This window comes from Rhynchophorus ferrugineus, unplaced genomic scaffold, assembly GCF_030347505.1.
Source record: "Rhynchophorus ferrugineus isolate W39M unplaced genomic scaffold, kcgeb_rfMv2 rfM3, whole genome shotgun sequence".
Classification (NCBI taxonomy): domain Eukaryota; kingdom Metazoa; phylum Arthropoda; class Insecta; order Coleoptera; family Curculionidae; genus Rhynchophorus; species Rhynchophorus ferrugineus.
The window spans coordinates 11,583,471-11,597,710 of record NW_027472582.1 but is presented as its reverse complement, the minus strand read 5'-3'; the positions used below and the strand labels follow the sequence as shown (position 1 = coordinate 11,597,710).

The 14,240-nt window shown below is 32.8% G+C and overlaps 1 protein-coding gene and 1 long non-coding RNA gene across 10 annotated transcripts in view; one reads left to right on the top strand and one right to left on the bottom strand.

Moving 5' to 3' along the window:
* Nucleotides 1-14,240, top strand: part of LOC143193733 (ephrin type-B receptor 1-B) — a 615,182-nt gene that overhangs the window by 530,636 nt on the left and 70,306 nt on the right. The window lies entirely within an intron of this gene.
* LOC143193735 (uncharacterized) overlaps nucleotides 13,988-14,240 on the bottom strand; it is a 58,659-nt gene continuing 58,406 nt past the window's right edge. The window contains exon 2 of the long non-coding RNA XR_013005085.1: nucleotides 13,988-14,100. This is a non-coding gene — a long non-coding RNA (uncharacterized LOC143193735). The remainder of the gene's footprint in view (nucleotides 14,101-14,240) is intronic.

Sequence of the window (14,240 nt, the reverse complement as noted above, 5' to 3'; positions counted from 1 at the left end):
GCGGCATCACGGAGCGAGAGAAGGTCGTAAAAGCCGGAAAGCTTTGTTTGAGAACAGATTTCTGTCAGTAAACGGGAGGATATTATATTTTTTTATGGCGGCATGAGCCAGTTTGGCAGTCGAAGATTAAACGAGACGTGACGCGGTGAGGGCCGAATTTATCAGCCGATAAGGATTTATCCCATATTTGACTGTCTGTAATTCCATTTTTATCGATCAAATGTTTGTTTTTTTGCATTTCCTCATAGGATATAATCAAATCGCCAGTTTTGATCGATGATACACAATCTGTGATAAAAATTCAACGTTCTTCATCTGTTATTTATATTTAGCACATTGGCCATATCGTATATACGAGGGCTATTTGATACAATGCTAAGTTATACATACATCCTTAATCTAGCTAATTTGGGCTGTTTCTTCCAAGGAAAGTGACGTCTCGTATTTTGTATGTGTATGTGCGGAAATAAGCGCATACACATTGTTGATACATTATAATCAAATAATAGTGATTACAATTAAGCCACCAAAATGCTTAACGTACTCCAGGCACACGAAAATGGCGTTATAAACGAGCCAATCAAAAAGTGCCTGCATTGATGGGACCGCGCAAAACATTTCCTCGGTTTCGCCTGTTTAAGTCAAACCTCAACAATACTCTATGGTAACAACTACAGCTGACCGCTGTCAAACTTAAATTTTAACCAAATTGAAAAAAGTAATTTTCGTGTACTGATTAAGCATTATTTTTGCGCAAAAAAAGCATCACCGAAGCAAAGGAGACCTTGGTATCTTAAGACGCCTATTATCTCTCATTCCGAGGAAAACCCCTAATATGATTGGGATGAAGATTGGAGAAGAACAATTTCACAATCATCAAAATACATTTATTGATCAAGTTTTGTTTATTCTTTGTTGACTATATTTAAATCAGCTATTTTATTGATAATATAACGTATGCAATGTCAATGTTTATAACATCTCATGTTAGATATGCTTACTACACATTAATACAGGCATAAATAATACTCTCAGAGTATTTCGAGATTCTTTAGCACCATGTAAAATAAGATCTTTAACTGTATTCATGTCCTAGTTATTTACCTTGTAAGTTTAACCTTGTTTTATTATCACCAGCTGGATTTTATCGAAGGTACTAAGCCGTAAGCGCTTTTCCTAAAACCGGATGTTCGCATTCCTCTTTTGTCCTTGATTTAAAACATCACATAACATTTCATGAGCTTGAACAATGATTTATCTCGTCCCGGACTGGGGAATCGTTGATATATTTCGACCCAGGAAATCCACACCCCGTATAATAGTGATAAATATATTCGTTGCAGTGCTACTAACTTTAGACGAGCACTTATCCGAATTTTGTATACATTAAGTATAGTAGGTAATCATTTCAAAATATTGGTAACAATACTGATCCTAGAGCTGTATTTAATAATTATACAGAGCTGTTTATGTTCTGTGACGTGGTCCTTGTATTTTTGGGTGTACTGTATACGAAAATGACTTCCTTTTTGTCACAGGTCATTGAACATTACTCTGAGTGTCATTGAAACACATCGACGTGTGAATGAAAGAAATCATAAATTGGTTCGACCTGTACTTCTGAAAATATAAATGCCGGGAAACTTAGAACCTAAATATTTCAAGCAATCTCCATCTCTGGCAATGGTTTTACAAATTAAAATACAAAAAAACTTTTTTGCAGACCTGTATGTAATATTAGAATAATTAGAGTATCAGAAAGTATCTGGTCCATAAAGATATAACATATAGCGCCCGTGTTGATCTATTGCATTTAATTCATAGTCCTAGTAATACTTGAATGTTATTTTCTTATAGCAGGTCAATCGAAATCCAATATGTCCAAATTAAATCCATATGTTTTTTAATTAGCGCTAACCCTCAAAAGATGCGTGTATAAATTTGACAGCTGTCGGATCGTTAGTTTGTGAATTATAGCATTTTCAGTGAAGCAATTTTTGTTATTGTGAAAAAAATGGATAAAAAGGAATTTCCCGTGTTGATATAAAATTGCTTTTTAAAGGGAAAAATACAGTTGAAGCAAATACTTGGCTTGATGCCGAGTTTCCGGACACTGCCCCAGGAATATCAACCATTAAGAATTGGTATGCTAAGTTTAGATATGGTGAAATGAGCAGCGAAGACAGTGAACGTAGTGGACGCCCAAAAGAGGTTGTTACCGACGAAGCATTTAAAAATCCACAAAATGCTTATGAATTACCGTAAATTGAAAGTGTTGAAAATTGAAAAGTTATGTCGAATAAAGAAAACTAATTTTGCCAAAAAAAAAGTGTTTTACTATGGTAGGCTGGGAACTTTTCAACTGACATGTTAATGATTAAGAAAGTAATTGATATTTTAATATAATCGAATTTTCTGGCGACCACCTGGAACAGAATTGTGCACTAATATTTACTCGGGCAGGCGAGCAGTACGTATTGGGGCCGCAAGAATTAATATTCGCCGCAAGGCAGACCAACATCCTCGAAAAAGGAAAAAAGACGCGGAGCGTATATGAAAGCCATTAAGCGAAGAGCTTTTAAGTTGGCGATTCATTAACTTAACACAGTTAGAATCAATTACAATTTTGCAATAAAAGCCGGGAAGAAAATTTAAAAGACAAAAGTGCAATTTAATTTGTTATTTTCTGAAAGTTTTATTGAGCAGCCGACGACTTCCGGAAAGTTGGAATGTCACATTAAAAGTTCCATTTGCTTTTCTGCTTCTTTGTCGACGAACGACGACGATGACGGCGTCGACGAAGGTCCTGCTTGTTCAGCTTTTGTCGAAAATAAACGATGAAGTAATCACCAATATATACTTTACAGCATAAAAATCGGGAAATGGGTTGCTTCACCATTCTGTTTTTTTGTAAATAAAATATCCACTATACGAGTCATTCTAAGTTCATAAAAATCGGAACGATATAAATATTACACTTTTTCAATACAAGTATACAGTAAACATTTTTATTGAAACAACTCATTATTCAATTCGCTAACTTTCTTGTTTTATAAAAGATTAGAGAAGAAACTAGATGTAGAGTCTAGGACACTTTCTGAATAGGAAATAAATACCGTTGCTTTTGAAGGAAATCAGGCTATTTTTAAGAGTCAACTTTATTTATTTCTTGTATCACTACATAGTATAAAACAAAGTCTATGTGCGCTTAAATCTTTAAAACTACGCAACGGATTTTGATGCGGTTTTTTTTCAATAGATAGAGTGATTCAAGAGGAAGGTTTATATGTATAATACATGCATAATATACTAAGGCAACATTGCTCATTTTAGAGGTTTCTAACGTGATGTCGTAAATTAACCTATTTTTTTAGGCTTATTTAGCAATTATCAAAAACGCTGCCTAACCCTACGTGTTAGATCAAATTAATGTACTACAGTATTGTACACCATAAAAAGGTCTACAAAAAAGTCCGCGATGGTATATGTTTATCTTTTAGGGATAACCCACATTAACCATTTTTATTGTTTACTTTTACTTGAGAAAATGGCTTATTTACGAAGCTATTTTAAGCAATACGGCATTAATCCTTATCGAATTAAGTACCTTAAATACAGTGTGCAATTAATATAGATCAATATGGTTCCTTACAGCATGTAAATTAAACAAATATTTTCGGAGATATTACAAATTTAAAATTTGCGTTTAAAAATGTGTAATGTAATAAAAATTGTATGAATTTAGATATTACAAAGATAGCAGGAAATCTTCATAGTAAGTATAGGGGAAGAGGAATTGTTTTATTCCAAATTTAATGCGTGCAGGCCAAGGGCAGTAATGAATGAACCAAAAATACTGGATCGATTTTAATCATGTTTTCATTGAGTGACATAGGCATATATATTTTATGCCCGTGCAAAGTCGGAGCGGGCCGCTATGTTTTTATATACAACGTTCATATTTTTTCTGTAGTGTATTTAATTTAGTAACAGCATTGCACCCGTGCGAAGCCGGGGCGGGTCGCTAGTTCTAGTATTGTATAAATGATCAAACTTTTAATTTTCAGCAATCCTTTAGTAACACAATAATAATAATGTTAGACTTACTGTTAAAATGACCACATTTTTTCAAGGTCGCCTATTATTACCAAACCACTAGGAAGAAATTTGCTTCTATTAACTTAGCTAAACGTTTAAGCAGTCTCGCCCGATTCTTCAGGTCTGATTTTCTTCTTTTTCCGAAATGTTTGGACCAAGTATTACTGGACCATCGTTTAAGAAACGGAAATCACTGACGATAGCCGGCAAACGGTCTAGAATTGACTGTGAATGGGCCCAAATAGCAAAGATGAATATCGGTGAAAGTGTGGAAACATATTTTTTTTCTTCTTTTCCTTTCTTTGGTTTGGCTGGAGATAAAATCCTTGGCAACTTAGGAGACAGGGAAGATACATTTTTTCTAAAAAACAGAATTAATTAAGCAAATATACAAATAAAAAAATCTTTAGACGAATAGTAACAAAATAAAGTTGTCAGTGGAGAATGAATGAAACAGAAGTGATATACCAAAATGCTGCTCAAGGTCATGACTCTCTGCAACAATGTATAGAAACGCTGTTTCTAAAGCAATTCGAAAGAGCCAGGGGAGATAAATGTAGATTTAAATATTTTTTAAGAAAACAAAATATTGTGTAATTATATTTATTATATTATATTATATTTATCCTAGTTTTCTTAAATTAATGATTTTAATAGTTTATTTTTTACAAACAGGATCTGTCAGGGGAGACACCAGGAGTGATACGTTGTACATGTTTATGGTACTATTGTGACAAAATGATCTACATTTAAGCAGTTAATTTTAAGCCGAGTTATGAAGAATTAAGTGAATAAGCCCCAAACGATTGAACATTTTAAAGACAATATTCGCCACGAAATTGGAGAAATTCAGCCTCAAATGTTGCAGGATGTCATCGAAAATGTCTTAAAAAGAGTCGAAAGTCTCCATTCGACCGATATAATTTTTCAATCATAACGAAAAAAAAATTAAACACCAGATAAACTTTTTGTGAAAACCAAACTTACTTATCTTTTCTTTGAGCAAAGTTATAGTCAATTAAAATGGTAGCGGTACTTTTGCCCCACGTTGTATATACATTTTTTAATCATGGAAAGGCACATTCGTCATACTAAAAATGCAAGCAAGCACCTTTCTCACCGGACACGTAGATGAAAATTAACCGACCGTGAAGGGCGGGTGTGTCCGTCCAATCAAAAAAGTAAATCAACAGAAAAGGCCCCTCCGCCAAATTGACACCAATAAAATACAATCGCCGTTTATATAAGCTAGATCGAAAAATAATGGTTCGCACATATTCGGCAGCGCGTCAACTTATTTCAGACTTTCGGATAATCCGGCTATTGTACGGCCGAGTGTAATCTTTCGACGTTTTTAGGGGGAAACGTATACGCGTATATACATCGAACTGACCCCGGGGGTAATGAGAATTTATTGGTTTCGATTTTAAGTTAATAGGATTAACTGCGCCGCTATGAGCAACGTGTCAATATCTGCTCTTAAGGCCAGATCTAATTTTGCCGGGGCTCAGCGACTGATTTATTCCGTTATTGAAGATGAAGAACGGCTCTCAGTAATAACGTAATACGGTTTGGGTGTATTTCGCCCAACATCGGATAAGGTAAAACGTTATAAATTCAAATGAGAATCTACGAGGGTATACGGTTGGTAATGACCGAGTTTATACGAGATTGCAGATCCCAGATTTACGAGGTATATGGTTTTAACGATTTTTCTGCATTAACTCTTAATCAACTTTTATTTTTCTCGATATTTTGATTGCCAACATTACTTTAGATTGTTGCATTAGATTAGATATGCTTAATACAATCTTAATTTACAAATTAATTTATTACTACTGTTCTGTTCTACCTGCATTAATACACAAGCAAAGCAAGTATGGGATTAATACATCAGTATTAGCGTTGGAAACTATCGACTGAAAACAGTCGAAACAGTCGATAGTCAAGTCTATTTTCAGTCAAATGCACGGTTCGACTATTTTGCCTACTTCGTGATGTCAGACGAAAATGTGCGAACCCTTTCCTGTATAAATTGTGAGAGAGGAAAGGACGGAGATAATTGCTTGGGGCAGTTAATTTTTATGTGCCTATATTTTCCAACGGTAGTATAAGCGAGACGGAGATGTATATATTCCTTCACGTACTAACTTTAAAAAAGAAAAGGAAAAAAATACTGAATAGTATTAACATGCAATTAATAATGTCATTTTATACGAAGTAGAATTACTTTTATATTTAAATGTTCTGTAGTTCTGTAAAAATAAATGGAATTTTTCTATTGGATGGAGTAATACACACCCCACAACTGTTTTATAGTATTGTAATATGTTGACTGCTATTTTCAAATAATATACTATAATAAATATAAACAATATAACAGAACTTATACAAAACTTAAAAACTAAAGATGTACAGTAACCATAAATGCTAAATAAAAATTAAACATATACCTAATTATAAAAAAAATTATGACAAAATTGAAAATTATCTCACAATAACTACTAGGGCTTTTTTAAATAAAGTAAAATACTTTATTTATCATTGAACGGAAATATTTTTTAACAAAAATCGAGAGACTAATCGAAATATTACCTATTATTACTATAAAAACAATCAAAAGTGTTTTACTATTTATCATTCACAATTTTAATCTTTTTACCTATTACCCTATTACATTAACAATCTTGAAAAATGTCGTTCCAAAATGCTATATTAATATACAATATATTGTTATTTACAAGCAAACTACCAAAAAAATCACAAAACTATATATATTACATATAAATTTATGTAAGCATAAATTGAATACATTTTTGTCAAGGTCGCGGCTACGACGACAGAGCTAGAATGTTAAAAATCAATCGAATGAAACTAGTAGAACCAAAAATAGTAACAAAATCACTGGGACCAAAAATAGCGACTGAAACAGTTGATAGTAAAAAGTAGATAATTACTGAGTAGTCGATAGTCGATTTCAGTCGATAGTTCCCAATATTAATCATTAGGTATTTGCTAAATTAAAATAAAACTAAACTACTTAAGCTAAAATTAAGAATACACTTATACACTAAACAAGTTCGTGTGGTTTGGTTCGCTTCAATCTTCTGTTTTCCTGCGTATTGTCCAGTAGCTGTATTGCTTCCGCGTTGTTGTGATTTAGCAACCTTATTTCATGTTATAAATTGAAATCTTTCATCACTTCGTATATCCATTTGATTTTGATGTCATCGTGCAGCTCTTCGTTGGTTACGTAGCAATAAGCATTGGTAATTAATCGTAGAACTTTGTTTTGGATTCGTTGGATTACTAGTTGGTTTCACCCCATAGGTCCAAATCGTTTTTATGATTGGCCGAAAAACCAATCTTCAACCAATCAAAAGTTGAGAGTATCTTCCGACTAACCAGTACCGTTGCTTGAACTTTGCTTTTGCTCTGCTTTTTGTCTGATATTTCCAAATTAATCTACTATCGAGATATATGCCGAAGCTGATTCTGCTTGAGGAATCTGTAATCTGTTAAGTGATATAATTAGGTTTATATCAATTCGCCGCAACATTAACATGGACGGATCTGGAGCTATTAAACTATATTTTCCAGTCTCTAGTCCATTTGTAGATCTTGTTAACCGCTACTTGTACTTTTTCTATAGGTTTAGACAGAGATACATCTTTTGCCATGATAACTGTATCGTCGGCAAACGTTACAAGTACTGTTTTTTTGTGTGTTTTGATATCAGCAATATAGAGTAGATACGGAATTGGTTTCAAGATATACTGGGGTACTCCAGACGAAATAGGTTTAATTGTTGGGAAAGCCTCTTCACGCAGGTCTCTAAATCTCCTTTCGAAAAGATACGATTTCCATCAGAACACGTGTTAAGAAGTTTTTTAATCGATTGACGACTACTGTTGATCACTCTTACTCACTCTCTTGAGAGTACCGGATGAAGTATTCACATTTGAGAGGTCGGGGAAGTAGTTTCGTATTTAAATTTCGCCTAGTTTACTTCTATATATATATATATATATATATATATATATATATATATATATATATATATATATATATATAAATATATTACACAACTATATAGTTATTTGTAAGAAGTTGTTATTGAATAAATGTCTTAAGTTCAGTGAGCGTTTCATTGCATCGAAGTCTATTAGAAGCTCAATTCAGAATAACCAAGGTATTTAGAAACGAAATATCGATAGAAGCAAGAGCTCTAAATACATCTTTTGATCCTTAATATGATACTGCAATATAATAATAATAAGTAGTAGTAAGGAGCAAACATTAGAGAAAGCATATACACACATAAATACTATCACAAATTTATTTTAAAAAAATAAGTCTGTTGTTTGTTCCTTCTTTTATTCCTCAGCCATTCTGGTGACTTAAGACACACACAGTGCCCTGAGAACAGGGTTAAGATTGTGCATTTAACTTCCCATTTTGTCTCTATATTTTGTGATTAACTCTAAATCTTCATATTAACATTTAACAAAAAAGGCGATTTTTTTGTAACTCGTTTTTTTAAGACAAAAAGAAGAAGAAACTACGAAAGTATATAATACAGAATAGTCTTGGGGCAAAACCAATTTTAATCAATATCTTCCAAATTGCCACGAAAGAGAGAAGTACCGAAAGTTGTAGTTGGTTGTTATATTGCCCCGTCCCTAGGGACTAACAAAAAATTGTGTTTACTCTGAAAAAATTCGTATTTTTTTTAACACAACTATATAGTTATTTATAAGAAGTTGTTATTGAATAAATGTCTTAAATTGTGAGCGTTTCATTGCATCTAAGTCTATTAGAAGATCAATTCTGAATAACCAAGACATTTAAAAACGAAAGATCGTGACGTCTAATAGAAGCAAGAGCTCTAAATACATCTTTTGATCTTTAATATAATACAGCAATATAACAGTAATAAGTAGCAGTAAGGAGCAAACATTAGAGAAAGCACATACACACATAAATACTATCACAAATTTATTTTTTTAAAAATAAGTCTGTTGTTTGTTCCTTCTTTTATTCCTCAGCCATTCTGGTGACTAAGACACATACAGTGCCCTGAGAATAGGGTTAAGATTGTGCATTTAACTTCCCATTTTGTCTCTATATTTTGTGATCAACTCTAAATCTTCATATTCTATATCATCATATATATCATTTTAAAATAAATTAACAAAAAAGACGATTTTTTGTAACTCGTTTTTTTTAAGACAAAAAAGAAGAAGAAACTACGAAAGTATATATACAGAATAGTCTTGGGGCAAAACCAATTTTAATCAATCAATTCGATCGACATTCCCGATAAATAGCATCGAACAATATAAAACCACCCGAGAATATTTCACCGGAAATACGTCACCTTCTCCTAGATCTTCCAAATTACCACGGAAGACAGAAGTACCGAAAGTTGTCGTTGGCTGTTATATTGCCCCGTCCGTAGGGACTAACAAAAAATTGTGTTTACTCTGAAAAAATTCGTATTTTTTTTAACACAACTATATAGTTATTTGTAAGAAGTTGTTATTGAATTACCAAGGCATTTAAAAACGAAAGATCGTGACGTCTAATAGAAGCAAGAGCTCTAAATACATCTTTTGATATTTAATATAATACAGCAATATAACAGTAATAAGTAGCAGTAATGAGCAAACATTAGAGAAAGCACATACACACATAAATACTATCACAAATTTATTTTAAAAAAATAAGTCTGTTGTTTGTCCCTTCTTTTATTCCTCAGCCATTCTGGTGACTAAGACACATACAGTGCCCTGAGAACAGGGTTAAGATTGTGCATTTAACTTCCCATTTTGTCTCTATATTTTGTGATTAACTCTAAATCTTCATATTTCATCATATATATCATTTTAAAATAAATTAACAAAAAATACGATTTTTTTTGTAACTCGTTTTTTTTTGAAGACAAAAAAGAAGAAGAAACTACGAAAGTATATATACAGAATAGTCTTGGGGCAAAACCAATTTTAATCAATCAATACGATCGACATTCCCGATAAATAGCATCGAACAATATAAAACCGCCCGAGAATATTTCACTGGAAATACGTCACCTTCTCCTAGATCTTCCAAATTACCACGGAAGAGAGAAGTACCGAAAGTTGTCGTTGGTTGTTATATTGCCCCGTCCCTAGGGACTAACAAAAAATTGTGTTTACTCTGAAAAAATTCGTATTTTTTATCTTTTGCATACGGAATTCGGCCGTAATATCGGGAGCGTATAATAAAAAAAAAGGTTCAAAGGGAGACAGAGAGAGAACGAAAACTTAAATTGGGGTAATCCCCAATTCAAATATTGTTCCCCCGCGCCTTTGTTATGTTAAAAACGACGTATTGTTTTATTGGAATAGGGAAAATATACGGCGTTTTCTTTATGGGACGAATTTACAGGCGCGGAGTTTGTTTTATGTATATTTCGCGAGATGGTTCGCGATTCGGGGTTGACAGAATCAGCAGCAATAGAGAGGAATGGAAATAAATTCAGACTAATGCTGACTGCGCGATATTTCTATTTCTAAACTAGAATGAACTAAAATATTTTCGACATTTAAATTCGTAAATATATTGAAAGAAAAAAGAAAATGTAAAAATATATAAAAGTTTAGGTAAAATATATGCAATAATATAAATAACTAGCGACCCGCCCCGGCTTCGCACGGGTGTAATGCTGATACTAAATTAAATACATTACAGAAAAAATATGAACGTTGTATATAAAAACATAGCGGCCCGCTCCGACTTTGCACGGGCATAAAATATATATGCCTATGTCACTCAATGAAAACATGATTAAAATCGATCCAGTATTTTTGGTTCATTCATTACTGCCCTTGGCCTGCACGCATTAAATTTGGAGTAAAACAATTCCTCTTCCCCTATACTTACTATGAAGATTTCCTGCTATCTTTGGAATATCTAAATTCATACAATTTTTATTACATTACACATTTTTAAACGCAAATTTTAAATTTGTAATATCTCCCAAAATATGTGTTTAATTTACATGCTGTAAGGAACCATATTGATCTATATTAATTGCACACTGTATTTAAGGTACTTAATTCGATAAGGATTAATGCCGTATTGCTTAAAATAGCTTCGTAAATAAGCCATTTTCTCACGTAAAAAGTAAACAATAAAAATGGTTAATGTGGGTTATCCCTAAAAGATAAACATATACCATCACGGACTTTTTTGTAGACCTTTTTATGGTGTACAATACTGTAGTACATTAATTTGATCTAACTCGTAGGGTTAGGCAGCGTTTTTGCTAATTGCTAAATAAGCCTAAAAAAATAGGTTAATTTACGACATCACGTTAGAAACCTCTAAAATTAGCAATGTTGCCTTAGTATATTATGCATGTATTATACATATAAACCTTCCTCTTGAATCACTCTATCTATTGAAAAAATCCGCATCAAAATCCGTTGCGTAGTTTTAAAGATTTAAGCGCACATAGGGATATAGGGACAGAAAAGGCGACCTTGTTTTATATTATGTAGTGATATTACATGATTAATATAATTAATAATATATAATAATAATATAATAATTACAGTATTTTGTTTATTAATATCCTAGAACGTCAGCAATCCTCCCGTAGGCAATAAGCATCATTATATGATTTCCGGTATATAATATAACCATCCTGACGTGTAGAAGATCACTTCAGTAAATGATCTGCTATATAACTTATTTTAAAGACTATTCTAATTTATTCTAGAAATTATTAAATCTCACTCTATGTGTCTATTAACCAGTTCGTATGGTAGTTTACGTTTAAGCCTACGCACTTCACTGTCATCGCGCACATTTAACATTTGGCGGGTGCATTAAGATGCACTAATAGTACTTCAGAGTACTTCGCACTAACAGTTCGAATCACATTCGTTATGTGTTCTAAGTGAATATCGCGCCGGATCAGTTTGTTGGACACGTAATATGAGGCATCGACGATGACTCGCAACACTTTATTCTGGAGGCTCTGGAAGATATCTATGTTAGATTTGTTAGTAGTACCTCACAGTTCAATACCACAGGTCCCTGCGGAACACCCTAATATATGGGCGTATGAACAATAATATAACTACAATAATATTCTACAATAATCATGAAATTTCAAACAAAAAGATCATGTTTTATTTGAATCACAAACCATTCATCATTTTCAAGTGCATGGACAAAATAATATGAACACAATTTAAAACAGCCGCAGTTCTTCGCGGAATAGATTCGTAGAGTGTCTGAATAATTTCCAACGTAATGTTGTCCCATTCTTATACTAAAATAGTTGCCCATTCCTTCAATAATATTGGAGATGGAAATTTATCTCTCATTTTCTGATCTAAAAATCCCCATAATGACTCAATTATGTTTAGGTCTGACGATTGTGCTGACAAGGGAAGATGTTTAATGATGTTCTGATGCCTTACAAACTTTTAGTAATAGTAAAAACCTCATAAGTGAGGATGTTGAGATATTAATTCACTATAATCCAGTCAGTAATGTGAATGAGAGAACCAGTTGAATATCACGATACTGATTATAGGAAGCTGACAGTCCCGATCGTTGGCTTGTTAGGATTCCTCCATACATAAACCTGACCGTTTATAGGACATAAACCTAATAACAATGTGACTTGCTCGAGCTAGTTTGGAGCTCTACTGTCACTTTTACCGCGGTAGTTTTATGTCAGGCCACAATCCTTTTCAATACTCGTCGATCACTGTCAGTTAGCCTTAGGTTTTGGTCACTATTTCTCCTCGCCTATGCTATTTTACCGTGTTTTTTATATGCTGTCATTACCTTGAATAACATCATGTTAGACAAAAGGCAAAACACATTAGAACCAAAGTAAAACAACTATACTGGTTAGTCGGAAGATACTCTCAACTTGATCTAAAATCAAAGAGATTGATTTACCAGACAATCAAAGCCATTTTAGACCTATGTGGTGCAAATATGGGGCTACATTAAAAATTCAAATCAACTAGTCATCCAACGCTGTTAAAACAAAATTCTTCGATTAATTATCAATGCCTATCGCTACGTAACCAACGAAGAACTGCAGGATGACCTAGAAATCAAATGGAATTGCAAAGTTATCCAAGATTTCGCCTTAAAACATGAAAGAAGATTACTAAATCATACTAACGTGGAAGCAATACAACTACTGGACAACGCGCAGGATATCAGAAGATTGAAGCGAACCAAACTATACGAACTTATATAAAGTGTATACCTTCAGTGTAAACTATAACTCGTCTTGCTTGTGAATTAATCCAAGTACAAATGAAATGTAGTAATAAATTAAGACTGCATATCTAATACAGATGTTATCAATAAAAATATCTTAAGTATTGTCACCCTAAAAACATCTGAAAAGTTCTGACAGATCACAGACGCAGAAGAGGCAGATCTAGTTGATCGATTGACATTATTATTAGTTTAGAAGACAATTAAAAAAAGACCACAGACGAGGAAATATCACCAAAAACTAAGAATACCTCAGTATATCGCGCTATCCAATATAATAAGGCAACAATTCATTAACATTTTATATTATTTTGAATTTTGAAAATAAATAAATTTACAAATAAAGTCAATGATAAAGCTTAGCACAATATATATCGAAAAATTGTTATCATAAGGTCGAGACAACTTCATTAGTCGGAGTTTAAAATAAAATACCAAGTTCCATAATTATATATAATTTATAATTTGAGCTAATAATTTATAAATCATCTAATAGTTTAGATTATATTGTTTCATTACAATTGGGATACAGAAGTCTCTCAGTTGGACCTATTACGAGAGAATGAGTAAATTGGCAGTATTTTTTAGTTACCTATTTAGTATCTCTTTTTTTTTTAAAGATGGTAGAAGAAAGTCCTTGCTAATGGGCTAAAGCTGGGTTTCCTCCTCCAGTAGCTGCACCAGGCTGTCTATCTACCAGACAATCTACAAATAGAAAAATATGTTTTTATAATTTATTAATCATTTGTAGTAACATCTTTGAGGGAGTTATCAACCAACAGAGGTTTGGTGTTAAAAATCGGTTCTTAAGGATATTCCCGATATATTTTCCATTCCATATTTTG